We start from the raw sequence: 16,480 nt of genomic DNA, 5'->3' as shown, positions 1-16,480 counted from the left end.
TCTTTTTGGTTTTGTTTTTGTGTGTGTGTGTGTGTGTGCATAATATCTCTGTAATGAAGATAATATTACTGTGACTCCAAGGGGACTTTGATTAATAAGTAATCATTTCCCTATTGCTTTGACCATTATCTAAAACATGCATTTTTTGTTTTTAATTTGCCTTGGGTAATTGATGTAGTATACTAAATAATTTTGTGCCCCAGCTTGGACTAACACTCAATCAATAGTCACAGAAATCACACTGAGGATTTATAAATTTTATTTCTAGATATATTCAAATCACACCAAAGATCTAAGTTGCTCTCTGGATGCAAATGTGCAATAAGAGAAAAATGGACAATCTAGATTTGGGCAGAACACTTTGTATAAAAACTTTTTACATATTATAAGCGGAAACTTGTTTTATTTATACAGGATATCTTTGGCCCAGCATAATGTTAGTTGAAAGAAAGCAAGCAAGTTCCACTGCTAGGCATATAACTTAAGAGGACATCATGACTTCAGTCGAAAGAAAGGAAGTTCGGTCAGAGTATCAAAGTTTGAAGCTATGAGATGAAAGGTTTCTTTGGAATGAAAGGATGAGAAGCAATAAAATTTAACCCCCATCTCAATATTTCTTAAAGTTTTTTTTTCTTAATAACTTTGAATTGTTCTGAACAGCATCTCAAAGGGTGTGCCAAGATAATCAATTATTAGGGAAAGTTTATAGTTCATCATATATGAGCTGAATTTTGAGATGCTCAAATTTCACAGTCGACACTTTCTATACATTTCTCATTGGTTGGCCTTTAAAAAGTTGTCCTGAATGTGGTCAAACACCCATCCTTATTTTTCTTGTACTTTTTGTGGGTCACTGCCTGGTCTTAGGCCCAGTAACTCAACCTTGGCATTCAACAGTGGAGGGATCTAAATAATCTCTTCTTTTAACCTCACAGCATTATAACACTACATATCCTATCCAAATAGGATTGACTTTGCTAGGAATAAAACACTGAAGATAAGTGAAAAGTTTGAAGTAATTTGTCTTTTGTTAGCATTTTCATATCACATTTTCATGAAACCTATTGTAATAAGTAAAACCAATAAGATAATAACACAATATTCACAATATTTTAGGTTCCATAAGATTTTAATGGGGCAAATCATGTCATCTGCAAATGTTTTTCATTTCCATTTTTTGCCTTTTTTGTACTTGTTAGAACTCCCAGCACTGTGTTGCATAAAAAGGAGAGCAGACACCCTTGCTTTGTTCTCAATTTTAAGAAGAAAGCATTACCTTTCACCAAAGTATAATGATAGCTGTTTTTCTTTCTTTTTTCTTTTCTTTTCTTTTTTGTTTGTTTTTCTTTTCTTAATCTATTGAGGAATTTCCCCTTCCATTTCTAGTTTTCTGAGAGCTGTTATTATGAATCATTGTTAAAATTTGTCTTTTTTACTTCCTGGATTTGATGATAGGATGATGCAACTTTTCTTCCTTAGCTTGTTAATATGATGGATTGTGTTGATTGATTTTCAATTACTGAACTAAACTGCTATCTGAGAATACTTGGCTATGGTGTATAATATTTTTTTCTCAATTTTATTAGCTATTATTTTGAGGATTTTTTGTGACACTGATGTCATAAAATGAATAGGAAAGTGTTCCTTTAAAAAAAGAAAGAAGGGAAGAAAGAAAATGTTCCTTTTCTTTTTTTCCCTATTTTCTACAAAGAGATTATAAAATTGCTGTTAATTTGTCCTTAAATGTTTGTGTTTTCCAGTAAAGCTTCCTGTCCTTGACAACGACAAGTTCAATTCTCTTAGTAGTTATAGGGATATTCAGTCTATTTCATATCAGGTGAGTTGTGGTTATTTGTTTTCTTTGAGGAATTAGTCCAATTTTTGGAAACTGTCACATTATGTAAAGAAAGTTATTTGGTGTATGCCCCTTTTATCCTTTTAAGTCAACAGTGTCTGTAGTAATATCCCATAACATTTCATGGTGTGTCATTTCTGTTTTTTTCTTTGCCATTGTTGCTGGAGATCTGTTAATTTTATTAGACTTTACAAAGAATTGGCTTATAGTTTAATTGATTTTTCTCTGTTGTTTTTCTGTTTTCACTTCTTTTATTCTCTTACATTCATTTAATTTTTTTTTTCAGTTTTCATCAGGCTTATTTTGCTCTTCTTTTTATTTATTTATTTTTTTTAGGTGGATGTTTAGATTGTTGTATTGAGACTTTTTCTTTCTTTTTTTTTTTTTTAAGATTTCTAATTTATTTGACAGAAAGAGAGTAGACAGGCAGGCAGAGAGAGAGGAGAAAGCAGACTCCCTGCTGAGCAGAGAGCCTGATGCAGGGCTCACTAGATCCCTGTACCCTGGGATCATGACCTGAGATGAAGGCAGAGGCTTTAACCTACTGAGCCATCCAGACACCACTTGAACTTTTCTTTTCTAATGTATATTTTTAGTGCTACAATTTTCCCTCTTAGCACTGCTTAATCTGTAACCCAAAAAATTTGATTTGTTGTACTTTCATTTAATTCAAGGCACTTTAAAAAATTTTCTTTAAAATTTTGATTCATGGATTATTTAAAGGGGTGTGATTTAATTTTCAAGTGTTTCAAGTTTTATTTTTATTTTTCTGTTATTTATTTCTAGTTTGATTCCATGTGGTCAGAGAACACTCTCTGTAGGATTTCAAGTCTTAAAGTTTTTAAAGATTTATTAATTTATTTTTTGGAGAGAGAGAAGAGGAGAAAGAGCCTGAGCAGGGGGAACAGCAGGCAGAGTGACAGGGCAAAGCAGGCTCCTCGCTGAGCAAGAAACCTGATGTGGGACTCCATCCCAGGACTTTGGGATCATGACCTGAGCTGAAGGCAGATGCTTAACTGACTGAGCCACCCAGAATTCCCTGAAGTTTTATAGTTTGTTGAAGTTTCATGGCCTAAGATAATCGTGTATTTGGTATTTATTTTATGAGAATTTGAAAGGAACATGTTTTCTACTATTATCAGGTAGAATGTTCTATACATGTCAATTAGATCCTATTGATAAATGGTATTATTAAACTCTTCTAAATAATTGCTAATTTTATTTGTAGTTGTAGTTGAAAAATGGGTGTGGAGGTCTCCAATTATAATTGTGAATATGTTCATTTCTTCCTTTTAGTTCTCTCAGGTTTTGTTTTATATATTTTGCAGCTCAACAACAGTTTGGTACTTAAAGAATTATGATAGCTGTATCGTATTGCTGTGGTAGATTGGACATTTTACCATTATATAATGTCTCTGTCTGTGTCTTATAATTTTCTTTGCTCTGAAGTCTATTTTATCTGATAGTAATAGAGTTATTCTTGCTTATTTTGATAAGTGTTTTCATCAAATATATTTCTTCCATTCTAATTTTAATAAGCATATACTGTTTTATGGTAGCATTCAGGGCAGGGGAGGTTCTTTGTTACTGCTAGGCAGCATGGTCTTCTTGGGGCTCCATTGGCATTATCATGAAATGAACCTCATTTCAACTGGATAATGGTAAATGTTTTGACTCTCCTCTAGGTCTCCTTTGGCAGTATTATAGTGGAGAGGGGGCAAGGTGTCCTCTTTGTTACCATCCAGTGGGGGTAAAACTTCCACTCCCCTTTTTGGCATTCCAGTGACATGTTTAGTTGCCATGACAGCCTTGCAGGTATAGAAGTCTAAGTTTCCTGCTTAGCATTTGCTGTTGTGGTTCAAGCGGGGCCACAGTTTTTCTGTAGCGTTTGCCTGGAGCAAAGCAGTTATTATTTAAAATTTCTGTCTTGCTAGGCTGCACCTTTGAATAGAGAAAACAGGCTTTAATTGTGAAATTTTTGCCTGTGCTGCATTATACTTCCTTGTTTCCCATTTCTTCAGCTAGAAGTCTAGGATATATGAGGCAAAAAGAAAACCTAGACTACTAAACACTGTTTTATCAACAGTTTCTGAGGTCTCTGACCAATCTATTTCCTTCTGTCCTTCTTTCAGAGTATTCTTATCTTTATTTTATATAGAATGCCCAGGCTTTCAGTTGTACTCGGTGGGGAAAAATAGAAAGAAGTATGCCTACTCCATCTACAAAGAAGTGGAAGTCTCCAGGGAAAATTTCAAAGGCTACAGGCCTAAAAACACAATTTGTTGGATTTTCAGATAAACTTAGCAATATAAGCTAGACTTTGATGTCTTTTGAATCCCAGTCAATTATTTGCCAGGTCTTAGATAGTAAAAATTGTCTTTGGTAGATATTTGACAAGGCCCTTATAATATCTAAATTCTTTTTTCCATCAAATAATCCCAAATTGCAGTGGTTTACAGTAGCAAACTTCTGTCTCCCTTACAAAATAGTCTTCAGGTGAGTTATAGTTCAACTTCAGACTGTGTCAGACTCAGGTGTTCTGATTTAGGGCTATGGTCTGCTCCTCATGTTTTCTCATTCTGGAAGCAAGGCTAAAGGAGAAATTCTCTGAATATATGCTGTTCTTTCATGGCAAGGGCAGAAATAAGAAAGTGACAAATATATGCAATGACTATTAAAGCTTCTGCACAGAACTGATAAAATTTTGCTTTTGTTTCTATTTCATTGACTAAACCAAGTAACATGGCCCAGCCTAAAATCAATTGGGTATAGAAGTATACTACTTTTATACAAGTCAGACAAGTTACATGGCAAAGAACACTGATATATAATCATTCAAAGGAGGGAGTGCATAAATATGAAATTTTTACTATCATAATCTGAGAATTCTCAGGCTCTAGGTTAATTGGGAAAAACATGATTTGATTTGACATATTTTTGAAACAGAGAATTGTCAAAATATTCTTTTTAATATTTTATTTATTTATTTGAGGAAGTGAGAACACTAGCAGCAGGAGGGACAGAAGGAGAGGGCAGACTCTCCACTGAGCAGGAAACCCAATGCAGGGCTCCATCTCAGGATCTCCATCCCAGGGTCCTGGGATAGATGACCCAAGCCAAATGCAGATGCTTAAGTAACTGAGCTACCCAGGTGTCCATCAAAATATATTTTCTATTAAAGATGCAAACCTCGGGGCAAATAGATTTCAGCTTAGATCATGATCTCAGGGTTGTGAGATCAAGGCCTGCATCAAGCTCTGCTCTCAGTGGGGAGTCAGCTTCTCTCCCTCTCTCTTCCCACCCCACATGATCTCTCTCTCTCTCTCAAGTAAATAAATCTTATAAAATAAATAAAGATGGGGAGTCAAGATGGCGGAGAAGTAGCAAGCTGAGACTGCTTCAGCTAGCCGGAGATCAGCTAGATAGCTTATCTAAAGATTGCAAACACCTGAAAATCCATCGGCAGATTGAAGAGAAGAAGAACAGCAATTCTGGAAACAGAAAAACAACGGCTTTCAGAAAGGTAGGACCGGCGGAGAAGTGAATCCAAAGCGACGGGAAGATAGACCCCGGGGGGAGGGGCCGGCTCCCGGCAAGCGGCGGAGCAACCGCGCACAAAATCAGGACTTTTAAAAGTCTGTTCCGCTGAGGGACATCGCTCCAGAGGCTAAACCGGGGCGAAGCCCACGCGGGGTCAGCGTGGCCTCAGGTCCCGCAGGGTCACAGAAGGATCGGGGGTGTCTGAGTGTCGCAGAGCTTGCGGGTATTGGAACGGGAAAGCCGGCTACAGAGACAGAGCCGACAGTGAGCTCGCAGCTCGGGGTGACCTTGAACCGATCGCAGGCTCGGTGAGCTCGGAGCGCGGCCGGAGGTCAGGCAGACGGGAGTGACTGGGCACTGTTCTCTGAGGGCGCACTGAGGAGTGGGGCCCTGGGCTCTCGGCTCCTCCGGGCCGGAGACCAGGAGGCCGCCATTTGTGTTCCCGTCCTCCGGAACTCTACGGAAAGCGCTCAGGGAACAAAAGCTCCTGAAAGCAAACCCGAGCGGATTACTCACCCTGGCCCCGGGTAAGGGAGGTGTAATTCCGCCTGGGGCAAAGACACTTGAGAATCACTACAACAGGCCCCTCCCCCTGAAGATCAACAAGAAATCCAGCCGAGACCAAGTTCACCTACCAAGGAGTGCGGTTTCAATACCAAGGAGAGCAGCAGAATTCCAGAGGAGGAGAAAGCCAAGCACGGAACTCATGGCTTTTTTCCTGTGATTTTTTTTTTAGTCTTGCAGTTAATTTAATTTTTTCTTTTTCATTTTTTTTTTTCTTTTTCTTCTCGCCTTCGGGTAAAATTTTTTTTTTAACTGTTACCTTTTTCTTTTTTAACGATTTTTTACTAGTTTATCTAATATATATATTTTTTCTTTTTTACATTTTTCTCAGGTGTTTTCTTTTTTAAAAAATTTTTTTTTCTTTTCTTTTTTTTTCTTTCTTTCTTTTTGAACCTCTTTTTATCCCCTTTCTCCCCACTCACGATTTTGGATCTCTTCTAATTTAGTTAAAGCATATTTTTCTGGGGTTGTTGCCACCCTTTTAGCATTTTACTTGCCCCTTCATTTACTCTTATCTGGCCAAAATGACAAGACGTAAAAATTCAACGCAAAAAAAAGAACAAGAGGCAGTACCGAAGGCTAGGGACCTAATCAATACAGACATCGGTAATATGTCAGATCTAGAGTTCAGAATGACAATTCTCAAGGTTCTAGCCGGGCTCGAAAAAGGCATGGAAGATATTAGAGAAACCCTCTCGAGAGATATAAAAGCCCTTTCTGGAGAAATAAAAGAACTAAAATCTAACCAAGTTGAAATCAAAAAAGCTATTAATGAGGTGCAATCAAAAATGGAGGCTCTAACTGCTAGGATAAATGAGGCAGAAGAAAGAATTAGTGATATAGAAGACCAAATGACAGAGAATAAAGAAGCTGAGCAAAAGAGGGACAAACAGCTACTGGACCAAGAGGGGAGAATTCGAGAATTAAGTGACACCATAAGACGAAACAACATTAGAATAATTGGGATTCCAGAAGAAGAAGAAAGAGAGAGGGGAGCAGAAGGTATACTGGAGAGAATTATTGGGGAGAATTTCCCCAATATGGCAAAGGGAACGAGCATCAAAATTCAGGAGGTTCAGAGAACGCCCCTCAAAATCAATAAGAATAGGCCCACACCCCGTCACCTAATAGTAAAATTTACAAGTCTCAGTGACAAAGAGAAAATCCTGAAAGCAGCCCGGGAAAAGAAGTCTGTAACATACAATGGTAAAAATATTAGATTGGCAGCTGACTTATCCACAGAGACCTGGCAGGCCAGAAAGAGCTGGCATGATATTTTTAGAGCACTAAACGAGAAAAACATGCAGCCCAGAATACTATATCCAGCTAGGCTATCATTGAAAATAGAAGGAGAGATTAAAAGCTTCCAGGACAAACAACAACTGAAAGAATTTGCAAATACCAAACCAGCTCTACAGGAAATATTGAAAGGGGTCCTCTAAGCAAAGAGAGAGCCTACAAGTGGTAGATCAGAAAGGAACAGAGACCATATACAATAACAGTCACCTTACAGGCAATACAATGGCACTAAATTCATATCTCTCAATAGTTACCCTGAATGTGAATGGGCTAAATGCCCCTGTCAAAAGACACAGGGTATCAGAATGGATAAAAAAACAAAACCCATCTATATGTTGCCTCCAAGAAACTCATTTTAAGCCCGAAGACACCTCCAGATTTAAAGTGAGGGGGTGGAAAAGAATTTACCATGCTAATGGACATCAGAAGAAAGCAGGAGTGGCAATCCTTATATCAGATCAATTAGATTTTAAGCCAAAGACTATAATAAGAGATGAGGAAGGACACTATATCATACTCAAAGGGTCTGTCCAACAAGAAGATTTAACAATTTTAAATATCGATGCCCCCAACGTGGGAGCAGCCAACTATATAAACCAATTAATAACAAAATCAAAGAAACACATCAACAACAATACAATAATAGTAGGGGACTTTAACACTCCCCTCACTGAAATGGACAGGTCATCCAAGCAAAAGATCAGCAAGGAAATAAAGGCCTTAAACGACACAGTGGACCAGATGGACATCACAGATATATTCAGAACATTTCATCCCAAAGCAACAGAATACACATTCTTCTCTAGCGCACATGGAACATTCTCCAGAATAGATCACATCCTCGGTCCTAAATCAGGACTCAACCGGTATCAAAAGATTGGGATCATTCCCTGCATATTTTCAGACCACAATGCTCTAAAGCTAGAACTCAACCACAAAAGGAAGTTTGGAAAGAACCCAAATGCATGGAGACTAAACAGTATCCTTCTAAAGAATGAATGGGTCAACCGGGAAATTAAAGAAGAATTGAAAAAAATCATGGAAACAAATGATAATCAAAATACAACGGTTCAAAATCTGTGGGACACAATAAAGGCAGTCCTGAGAGGAAAATATATAGCGGTACAAGCCTTTCTCAAGAAACAAGAAAGGTCTCAGGTACACAACCTAACCCTACACCTAAAGGAGCTGGAGAAAGAACAAGAAAGAAACCTTAAGCCCAGCAGGAGAAGAGAAATCATAAAGATCAGAGCAGAAATCAATGAAATAGAAACCAAAAAAACAATAGAAAAAATCAACGAAAGTAGGAGCTGGTTCTTTGAAAGAATTAATAAAATTGATAAACCCCTGGCCCGACTTATCAAAAAGAAAAGAGAAAGGACCCAAATAAATAAAATCATGAATGAAAGAGGAGAGATCACAACTAACACCAAAGAAATACAAACTATTATAAGAACATACTATGAGCAACTCTACGGCAATAAATTTGACAATCTGGAAGAAATGGATGCATTCCTAGAAACATATAAACTACCACAACTGAACCAGGAAGAAATAGAAAGCCTGAACAGACCCATAACCAGTAAGGAGATTGAAACAGTCATTAAAAATCTCCAAACAAACAAAAGCCCAGGGCCAGATGGCTTCCCGGGGGAATTCTACCAAACATTTAAAGAAGAACTAATTCCTATTCTCCTGAAACTGTTCCAAAAAATAGAAATGGAAGGAAAACTTCCAAACTCATTTTATGAGGCCAGCATCACCTTGATCCCAAAACCAGACAAGGATCCCACCAAAAAAGAGAGCTATAGACCGATATCCTTGATGAACACAGATGCGAAAATACTCAACAAAATACTAGCTAATAGGATTCAACAGTACATTAAAAGGATTATTCACCACAACCAAGTGGGATTTATTCCAGGGCTGCAAGGTTGGTTCAACATCCGCAAATCAGTCAATGTGATACAACACATCAATAAAAGAAAGAACAAGAACCATATGATACTCTCCATAGATGCTGAAAAAGCATTTGACAAAGTACAGCATCCCTTCCTGATCAAAACTCTTCAAAGTGTAGGGATAGAGGGCACATACCTCAATATCATCAAAGCCATCTATGAAAAACCCACCGCAAATATCATTCTCAATGGAGAAAAACTGAAAGCTTTTCCGCTAAGGTCAGGAACACGGCAGGGATGTCCATTATCACCACTGCTATTCAACATAGTACTAGAGGTCCTAGCCTCAGCAATCAGACAACAAAAGGAAATTAAAGGCATCCAAATCGGCAAAGAAGAAGTCAAATTATCACTCTTCGCAGATGATATGATACTATATGTGGAAAACCCAAAAGACTCCACTCCAAAACTGCTAGAACTTATACAGGAATTCAGTAAAGTGTCAGGATATAAAATCAATGCACAGAAATCAGTTGCATTTCTCTACACCAACAGCAAGACAGAAGAAAGAGATATTAAGGAGTCAATCCCATTTACAATTGCATCCAAAACCATAAGATACCTAGGGTTAAACCTAACCAAAGAGACACAGAATCTATACTCAGAAAACTATAAAGTACTCATGAAAGAAATTGAGGAAGACACAAAGAAATGGAAAAATGTTCCATGCTCCTGGATTGGAAGAATAAATATTGTGAAAATGTCTATGTTACCTAAAGCAATCTACACATTTAATGCAATTCCTATCAAAGTACCATCCATCTTTTTCAAAGAAATGGAACAAATAATGCTAAAATTTATATGGAACCAGAAAAGACCTCGAATAGCCAAAGGGATATTGAAAAAGAAAGCCAACGTTGGTGGCATCACAATTCCGGACTTCAAGCTCTATTACAAAGCTGTCATCATCAAGACAGCATGGTACTGGCACAAAAACAGACCCATAGATCAATGGAACAGAATAGAGAGCCCAGAAATAGACCCTCAAATCTATGGTCAACTCATCTTCGACAAAGCAGGAAAGAATGTCCAATGGAAAAAAGACAGCCTCTTCAATAAATGGTGCTGGGAAAATTGGACAGCCACATGTAGAAAAATGAAATTGGACCATTTCCTTACACCACACACAAAAATAGACTCAAAATGGATGAAGGACCTCAATGTGCGAAAGGAATCCATCAAAATCCTTGAGGAGAACACAGGCAGCAACCTCTTCGACCTCTGCCGCAGCAACATCTTCCTAGGAACAACGCAAAAGGCAAGGGAAGCAAGGGAAAAAATGAACTATTGGGATTTCATCAAGATCAAAAGCTTTTGCACAGCAAAGGAAACAGTTAACAAAATCAAAAGACAACTGACAGAATGGGAGAAGATATTTGCAAACGACATATCAGATAAAGGACTAGTGTCCAGAATCTATAAAGAACTTAGCAAACTCAACACCCAAAGAACAAATAATCCAATCAAGAAATGGGCAGAGGACATGAACAGACATTTCTGCAAAGAAGACATCCAGATGGCCAACAGACACATGAAAAAGTGCTCCATATCACTCGGCATCAGGGAAATACAAATCAAAACCACAACGAGATATCACCTCACACCAGTCAGAATGGCTAAAATCAACAAGTCAGGAAATGACAGATGCTGGCGAGGATGTGGAGAAAGGGGAACCCTCCTACACTGTTGGTGGGAATGCAAGCTGGTGCAGCCACTCTGGAAAACAGCATGGAGGTTCCTCAGAATGTTGAAAATAGAACTGCCCTATGACCCAGCAATTGCACTATTGGGTATTTACCCTAAAGATACAAATGTAGTGATCCAAAGGGGCACATGCACCCGAATGTTTATAGCAGCAATGTCCACAATAGCCAAACTATGGAAAGAACCTAGATGTCCATCAACAGATGAATGGATCAAGAAGATGTGGTATATATACACAATGGAATACTATGCAGCCATCAAAAGAAATGAAATCTTGCCATTTGCGACAACATGGATGGAACTAGAGCGTATCATGCTTAGCGAAATAAGTCAAGCGGAGAAAGACAACTATCATATGATCTCCCTGATATGAGGAAGTGGTGATACAACATGGAGGCTTAAGTGGGTAGGAGAAGAATAAATGAAACAAGATGGGATTGGGAGGGAGACAAACCATAAGTGACTCTTAATCTCACAAAACAAACTGAGGGTTGCTGGGGGGAGGGGGTTTGGGAGAAGGGGGTGGGATTATGGACATTGGGGAGGGTATGTGCTTTGGTGAGTGCTGTGAAGTGTGTAAACCTGGTGATTCACAGACCTGTACCCCTGGGGATAAAAATATATGTTTATAAAAAATAAAAAGTTAAAAAAAAATGCGTTGAATCACAACCTAAAAAAAATAATAATAATAAAAAAAATAAATAAATAAAGATGTAAACCTTGCATTGCATGCTGGGAAAAACATCTCTATAATATGTTGTATTTTTTTTTTTTTTGCATATGCTTTAAAAGATAAGACTAACTAGTTATTAACTTAAAGTGATTTGTCAAGTAGGCTACCTGAAATGTATGTTAGGTTTAAACTTAATTTTAAAATAAATTTTAGGAGCACCTGGGTGGTTCAGTGGTTTGGGCTGCTGCCTTCGGCTCGGGTCATGATCTCAGGGTCCTGGGATCGAGCCCCGCATCAGGCTCTCTGCTCCGCAGGAAGCCTGCTTCCCTCTCTCTCTCTCTCTCTCTGCCTGCCTCTCTGCCTACTTGTGATCTCTGTCTGTCAAATAAATAAATAAAATCTTTAAAAAAAATAAATTTTAAATAAATTTAAAAATAAATATCATAAAATTTATCTCCAGGTCAGTACTTTTCAGACTAATTATGTTTTACTTTGCATTCCAAAATCTCCATTAGAATATAGGTGTATCTCAGGGTGCCTTGGTAGCTCAGTGGGTTAAAGTACCGGATTTCAGCTCAGGTCATGATCCTATGTTCCTGGGATCCTGTCCCACATGGTGCTGTCTGCTCAGCAGGAAGCCTGCTTCCCCTCTATCTTCCTACCTCTTTGCCTACTTGTGATCTCTGTCTGTCAAATAAATAAATAAAATCTTAAAACAAAGAATATAGGTATATCTACAGAGATAGAGATATCTTTATTGTTTCATGAAATTCTATGTTAAGGCCAGATACGGAATAATTCATAAAATGATAGCAAGGGAGAAAAAAGATTTCTAGGCATCTGGAGTTAGAATAAAAATAGAAAGAAAATTTTCTGTACTGGGAAATATTTTAAGTAAAGAATCTGGGTCAAAATTATACATAGCTTCTTCTTTCTAAATGAGAGAATTTATTCTTAGCCCCACAAATTCCATAGTGAGCTCATATGAGTTCCACATAAAGGATTCCAGCATAAAGAAAGCAGTAGAGTATAGTGAGATATAAATTAGTTTGTGTTGCTTACCTTTTTTAGTTACATATCTTGTTATTTATTAACTACACAGGGATTATAATAGTTACCTAGCCCAATATACAACCAACACAAATAGAACTAAAAATTACCTTATATATCTGTGTTCAAGGCCCAGTATAGAGTAAATGAGAGGAAATGAGAAGGTAATCTTATCCCATCCTTCCTTATAAACGACTTCTGTCTTCAATATCTTGTTTGAAAAACTACTGTGTTGGTGGGACACTGACTGTTCCTTACATTCTAATACCTGTGATTGTGAGACACAAGTTACATTAAGTTGCAATTTACCTTTCTCTGTTGTCTATTATTATTGTTGTTGCTATTCTTTTCATTCTTCTAATTTTTATTTAACAATAGTAACAACAATAAAAAAAATCTAGTAAGTGGTATCCATAAATTGGCACAGTAGACACTAAAAATGAGCTAACTAATTTATATATGGTCTCATGAATCCAATAGAAGAGGTGAGACAGATGACCAAACAGATGAAATATGAGACAATATATCATGTCTACACTGGAGATAAGCAAAATGTTAATGGGACTCCAAGCAGTAGAGATTATATGCTATTGGAGGAGGGGAACATATGGGAAAGAAGAATGAAATCTATTTTCAAAGTGGATTTGACTTGGGCTTCAGCATTTAGGTAGAATTTTAGCAGGTAAATGTGGGACATAAGTAAGAAAAAGATTGTAAGTGAAAGATAGGATGCAGTTCCAATAGGAGAAGGAGGAGGTAAGACCGAAAAGGCAGGCTATATGCCTGTATTAGTTGTTTTGGGCTGCCATAACAAAATACCACAGATGGAGTAACTTAAACAAGCACGTATTTTTTAATAGTTCTAAACTCTAGAAATCCAAGATCAAGGTAATCATTAGGGTTGGTGCCTAGTGAGACTTCTCTTCCTGGTTTGTTTAAGGCCACCTCCTTGCTGTGTCCATGCACATGTGGAGAGGGAGAAAGCTCTGGTGATTCTATCTCTTCTTGTAAGATTACCTCCCCTATAGTATTCAGGTCCCAATATTCTAATACCATTTAACCTCAATTACCTCCTTTAAGGCTTTATTTCTAAATACAGTTACATGGGCTTAGGGCTTCAACATAGGGATTTCAAATATGAACAGTTCAGTCCGTAACAATTCCCAAAGTGGAAAATTGTCAATGTAGACTGAGAATTAGGACTTAATTCAGTTATAATTTGGGAGCCATTGACACAAAAACCTGGATTAGAAGAGTGACAGCTAAAGCTTCATATAACTTCTCAGTTGCTTTCCTCTAGGTCTGGTGCTAAACATGACATAGCCCATTGTTAAATTCACAAGTAACAGTCATACAAATATCCTTAAAGGAGTAAATGAACCCTAAAAAAATCTTCATTGTGTTTATAAAATATCAATATACATAAACCAAAATTACAAAAACTCAGCCACTCTTTCCAGTTAAAACATTCAGTACTGTTAGATCTTTTAGAGTATAAATCTGAATGGTAGCTCAGTATGTTTGTATAGAATCAGTCTCTATAAAATATTTGATCCCAAATAATCCATGTGAAGTAGAGGTATGTTTTGTTTTGTAATTATTATGAAATGTGGGTATCAATAAAAAAAATCAGACTTTCTGTCTTTGCTGGATGATTACAATTTTAGTTATTTCTTTTACTGCTTTATGAATTATTAAAAGCTTTTGTCATTTCATTCATGTTTGGTTAAAAAATTAGACATGATTTATGGAGATTTAAAATAAGGCAACAGGAAGTAGAAAGCCAAAAACACAATCTCATTAATTCACAACTTAAGAATTCTACTACCAAAAGGGAAAAATAGTTTGGGATTTCTTTCTCATAATTTTCAATATTGTCTACATAATCTGAACTCATCACATAATTCAATATTCTCTGGTTTTATTTTTGTCAGCTCTGTGCTTATGGTTCTTAACTCTTTTTAATTGGGTATGTTTTCCTGTCTGTTAGAATAGACAAGTTATTAAAACAGGTTTTAGTCTGTTTTATTACAATTTATTAAAGAAGATGCCAAAGTAATTCATACTAGCCATAAGTTAAGAAAAAAACTAAAAAATAATGTATCTTTAGTTTGTAATTTCATACTAAATGTTGGGATGTAGTAAAAGTTATTTTGTCATGTGTGATAAGAACACGTCAGATTTCTGAGTAAAACATGGCAGTTGCAAGAGTCATTTAACTCTTGGGTAAGGGGACAACATAATGCTTGCTTACCTTGGTTTATCAATTTTAGTTGACTTCCAAAAGTCAATATCACATTTAGTAGAAAGGACATCTCATTTGAATAAAAATGTGAAAATGTTCACAGGTGGTTGTGAAAATATATAGTTGTAGCATCTTTTTTTTTTTAAGGAAGAACCAGTTTATTAATGACAGCCTTAATTACAACCACTCTCAAGTGTATAAAAAAAAAAGGGTGATTAATTGACTTCCCGATTAGCCTATCAGTGGATGTGCCAAAGGAGAGCATCTTGCCTGATTCTGAATCAGCTGGTCAGATGGAATTCACTGGAGAATGAGGTAATAAAAAGAGACAGGAGTGCCAACCACAGGGCTCAAGTCTTCTCCATGTTGCAATGACACTACAGAATGACAACTGCGTGGGGGCAGAGATGACACAGAATCATCTTACAGCCAGGATATGGAACATCTCTAACTGTACAGGGACACAAAAACACACATGCAGTCATATATACACACTCACACTCCAGAGGCAATTTTCAAAGAATCTTTGTCTTTCCTCTGAGCAGATTCATCAGCCCCCATGATGCAACATGGGACTGACACAGAAAACCTTGCTAAGTTTCCATAAAGCCTGCTCGCTGGATGCCCAGTTTTGTGTTGGCAAGTGTGTCATCACCGCAAAACACACCTGTGGTTTTTCCAGCATTTCACAGGCTATGATCTGCTCTCCAGGAGAGGGACCTCCTGGCTGAAACCAGCTGGTTTCAAATCAGAGGGTAAAATTCATCTCTCCCCAGGCTGGTGGGGACAGGTGCATGGAAGCACCTGAAAGTGGTTTCCCATTTTGGGTCACAGAACACTTGCCCCATCAATGCACTGCCTTCCAAAGTATTTGTGCTTTGTTACCATCCTGATGGTTAGTCTGCACTATGAGACCAGAAGGAGCTCTGTCCATGCACTGTTTCTTTTAATAAAAGCAAACTGAAACCAGAATAAGAAGAAAAACATTGATATTTCTGATTGTGTCAACACTGTTTCAGAATTAGGTGCGATTCCATTCAAAGAGAAGGGGGGGGGGACTGAAGACTGATAGGGTAAAGGTCCACAGAAGCACTTGCAATAGCCCAGCTGGTGGGACCCTTCCTGGCCACAGAGAACAGGCCGCACCATTCAAGCTGGTGAACTTATGAAATAAATGCTGACCAAATAACATTTATAAATGTTTGTAGGAAAGATGGCAGGAAAAGGAGCTGGTAGAGTCAGATTCACAGATCATGCAGGAAGAGTACACAAAAAAAATTAATATTAAAATTAATATTTGAGCTGATTAAGAAATCACTTTAAGAGAAACTGCATCCTAGCTTTCACTTTTGGGAGACAAAAACAAAAACACACAAAAAAGTAGAACAAAACAAAAAAGCAAAACAAAACAGCAGAATATTCCAGTTTCCAAAGAATCCAACAACTAATTTGGTGAGCTGGAGAGAGGGCTATTAGTTAATGTCTCTAGAATAACCTCATTTTCCCCTTAAATTTCATGGAAAATACAGCTCAGGCCTCCTGACAACAACAATCTGTCCTGTTAAAATTCAGCATCATTGAGTGTTCCA

General features: G+C 37.4%; 1 pseudogene across 1 annotated transcript in view; it reads left to right on the top strand.

The window, feature by feature from the left end:
* The window catches only part of LOC309852188 (cAMP-dependent protein kinase type II-beta regulatory subunit-like), a 245,907-nt pseudogene that overhangs the window by 190,379 nt on the left and 39,048 nt on the right, over nt 1–16,480 (top strand). The gene's annotated exons all lie outside the window — the stretch shown is intronic.

Source organism: Mustela nivalis (genome assembly GCF_964662115.1).
Source record: "Mustela nivalis genome assembly, chromosome: 17".
NCBI classification, from domain to species: Eukaryota; Metazoa; Chordata; class Mammalia; order Carnivora; family Mustelidae; genus Mustela; species Mustela nivalis.
Note: the sequence above shows the minus strand (reverse complement) of the source record. Positions and strands in the feature narration are given on the sequence as shown.